We start from the raw sequence: 4196 nt of genomic DNA, 5'->3' as shown, positions 1-4196 counted from the left end.
AGATCGACCCCCGCCCTCCAAAATTGCTTCGAGCCAGGAGGGCTCCACTTCGAGCGAGGGCCAGAACCCACCTTCGGCGGATCCATCATATCTACAGAGAGCCTATCCTCGGCCTCCCTGGTAGAATCAGGAGACAAAGACCAAGAGTCAATCTCGGCCGAATCTTCACATCACGAAGCCCCTCTGGCCTTAAGGCCCTACGACGAGCTGCCAGCCGACGGACAGGGATCACCCCCTTCCCAAAGCAGCTCAATCTCGAATCTCGGCGTGGGAGCCACACGCAAGAATCAAGACCCGTCCTTTGTCCCCGGTGACAATCCGGACCCTCTCAAGGATCTGGTACCGTACTCCGAGTTTAGCTCGGCTTGTGAAAACTAAGGACCGTGATGTGGAGCATCCTATGGTCATCCCCATGGACCTACCATCGTCTCATCAAGAGCCATGAGGACCCATGACACAAGCACGAGCTAGGGCTCTCGAGAACGAGGTGACTTCCTTCCTTAGTGATATCACATATGATCCACTCGAGACATGGCTACTACCTAAGTCCAAGATGTTGTGCATGATTAGGTGTCAAGAGGACCCTTCCGAAGATGCTCGTGAAGACGGACAAGCCGCCAAGTTCACGGATGAAGAAGAACGCCGACAGGAGAAGAAGGCAGCTCCAGAACCCGGACATCTGGCCCGAGGCCCGGACATCCGGCCGCTGGAGACATCCACTACAGCAGCAACCCAGGCCAAGTCTACAGGGCCCGGACATATGGCGACCAGCCCGGATATCCGGCATCCGGCCCAGAAATCCGGCCTCCTCCCCGGACATCCGGACAAGCCTATCCAGAGGACAGAAGAAACGACACTCCAGCCCTGACATCCAGCCAAAGGACCGGACATCCGGCTCTTCCCGAGCCCCCGAACATCCGGCCCCGTCTATCCAGAGAGCATCGAGGCCGACCGCACCAGCCCGGACATCGGGCACCTCCTGAAGGCCCGGACATCCGGCCCGATGCACGGACATCCGGCCCCGTTTGTCTGCGCAAAGTAAAGGGCCGAGGCCCATGTACCCCTTCGCCCCCTAGACTATATATACTCCTCCTCCTCCCTCTTTCTAGGGTTAGCATTGGTTTAGCTCATATGTGAGATGGAGCTTTGCTTATCCATTACTGATCTACTCCAGGAGAGAGACCGCGGCCCCTCTACGGAGAAGATCCCCTTGGATTCAAGACCCCCTCTTGGGTGGCCCCATCAAGACCTCCTCTAGGAGAAAAACCGGTTACCTTTGTATCGTCCCTTGTTGATCGTGAATCTTGTATCTCCTCTCGTGTTTCGAGGATCTAGCACATGTGTGATTGTTCTTGTTGGTTTTAGTGATCCTCTCGTTATTTCCCTCGTGTTTCCCCTTGTTCTTTGTGTTCTTAGTTGGGATCCGCTCCTTTCGTGAAAGATCGGCCGTATAGGGTTCCACCCTACATCATCTTGGTATCATGAGCCACGTTGATCATGATTTCGGAGCCCCCTCTCTCTGTTTTCTAGCCTAGTTTTGTTGATTTTTTCCCTAATTCAAAAATTGCCCCAATTTTTTTTGTGATTTGTTGGTGTGATGAAGTTTTGTTGGATTTGCTCCACGGATTTCGTGTGTTGCAGGTAGATCTGGCTTTCCCACATCTTTCCCCAACTTCCATCCACAAAATCTCCCGAATTTTGCCCCAGATTTGACCTCTCCACGTGAAGTTCATCGAGTTCGTCCATGGATCCAGAGCTCGGACATCCGGCCCGACAGCCCAGACATCCGGCCGCCCCGGATATCCGGCCATCCAGCCCGGACATCCGGCCCCTGACAGCATCACTTCCATCCACCGCTTCTTTTCCGCCTAACTTTCGTCAAATTTTGACCCGGTGCCCACTTCCACTTCCGCATACCACCACCACTTCCGCATAGCACCACCATAGCCTTCCCGCTACCACCTCCAACAATTTTGTCATGTTTTTGCTTTGAGAATTTGAGTTGCGGTTCCCGTGTCCTATTCTGTTTCGGCTATTTAGGTACAGTTCGACATCGACATCACCGACGCTCATATTCGCCACGGATTCGTCATCAACAACGGTAACCTCATCTTGGTATCGTGATATCATTCTACATTCTTGCCATCACATTGATAACCACATAGCCTTACTTTTGCGTCGCATACCCATCGAGACTAGCCTTTGAGTATTGCCGGCAACATGACTTGTGCACATTAGTGATCACACTTCCCATAGCATACATACCATATCATCATGTTGCATATCTTGGTATCATCTCTTGTGTCACAAAGTTGTCATCGCATACACAATTGCTATCTTGGTTCGTGAAGCATTGCATTAGAAAAGAGCTCAAATACAAAGAGCCAAACAAGCTTTTAAGCAAAAGGGAAGATAAGCAAAGAGCTTATAAGCAAGAACCATAGCATCATACAACATTAGGATTGTCATACTCGATCAACTTGGATCATATCATCGGAATACCATATATATAGCATACTTGGGATAGAAGTCGTTGCATTTTTGCTTAGTAGGTTGTGCACAATTTCGTATCCACCTATTGTGCAATCGTGCTAGCGTCTCTTTAGTGTTGTGCAACAAGAACATTTTCGTGGATTCCACATTTTGGCTCATCCCTTGGTTGCACGACCCCACTTATCTATTTGTGTGTGTGTTTCCGTGTACCATATCTTGCTATTGGTCTACTTGTTGCATTTGCAAATTTACGAATCTTTTCCAACATTATTGAGTCTCACTTACAATTGCATCAAATTTTGTGCCACCATCCTAACCGAGCTCCACTATAAGATTTTACTTTTGTAGGTGTGAGAAACCGATAAGAATTGGTACCAATTGTGCTATTTCCTTGTTACACATTGGAGTGATCATTGATCCATCTTCAACATCGGTCAAGGTACATTTGGTATATGTTCTTCTCTTTCTCCCACTCCCATATTTTTGTTTGGAATGATGGATAGGCAAAGTACTTCTACCAACCCACTCTTCCTTGAGCAAGACGACGACCCGAACAACTGCATCACCAAGCTACACCTCTTTGGAACGCAACGAGCCTTGCATGAAGAGCAACTAGCAATGTGCGACCGCATCGACAACCTCGCCACCGACTTGCGACTCTCCGAGCAACGTACAAGAGACGACTTCGACAACAAGCTCGACGAACACAAGCACGAGAATGACGCAAGAATGGACGAGATTCGTGCCTTGTTGGTCAACCGCTCTTCTACCACTTCGCCCTACTCAAGACGGAGCCGCTCGATTCGACACTCCGACGACACTCTCTCCGGCTCAAGTACCCCGACATCGAACACTCTTCGTCGTGCCGGGCATCAAGATCGTCAAGCAAACCGCAATCCTCTACACGACACCGACTCTCAAGAGCATCGACACCGTCAAAACTAAGCTACATTCGCGCAAGCACAAGAACGGCAACGCCAACGACAACAAGAACAAGAGGAGCGAGCGCGACAACACCAAGATGTACAAGATGCCGAGGCACAACATCAAGAACAACAACTACGTGAAGCTCAAGCACTTGAGGGGCAACGTGCCCTTCGTGATTCAAGTTGAGCCATAGCCAACCGAGGCCGACAAGCTCATGAGCATCAAGAAGCGCTTCGTGATGAAGTTCAAGAGCGGATTTATCAATCACGTGTGCATCGTCAAGCTCCTCGTCCAGATCGACAAGCGCCTCCTCAAGCTCGAAAAGAACCTCAAGTTCGCCAAGAGAATGAAGACAATGGAAATCCTCCAATACAAGAGCAACATGAGGTCGACAACCCTCCTCGCCAAGAGCAACATGAGATTGTCAATCCTCAACGACATCGGCGTCATCATCCTCGACCCCAACACAATGAAGACCAACGATACGGCAAGCTAAAGTTCACCATGCCCAAGTTCACTGGAAGCAATGGCCCCGAAGAGTACATATCATGGGCATTGAAGGTCGACAAAATCTTCCGCTTGCACAACTATGAAGAAGAGAAGAAGATCGCGATGGCATCCCTTGAGCTCCAAGATTACGTCCTCATATGGTGGGAACAAGTCACTGAGCGACGAGCGGCAAGAGGTGAACCACCCATCAATACTTGGGCGCAAATGAAGGATGTCATGAGAGCACGTTTCGTGCCTAACTACTACAACCGCAACCTCTTCAAGAA

The sequence above is a fragment of the Triticum aestivum genome, chromosome 2D, assembly GCF_018294505.1.
Source record: "Triticum aestivum cultivar Chinese Spring chromosome 2D, IWGSC CS RefSeq v2.1, whole genome shotgun sequence".
Classification (NCBI taxonomy): Eukaryota; Viridiplantae; Streptophyta; class Magnoliopsida; order Poales; family Poaceae; genus Triticum; species Triticum aestivum.
The sequence above is the reverse complement of the archived record's forward strand: the minus strand, read 5'-3'. Positions refer to the sequence as shown.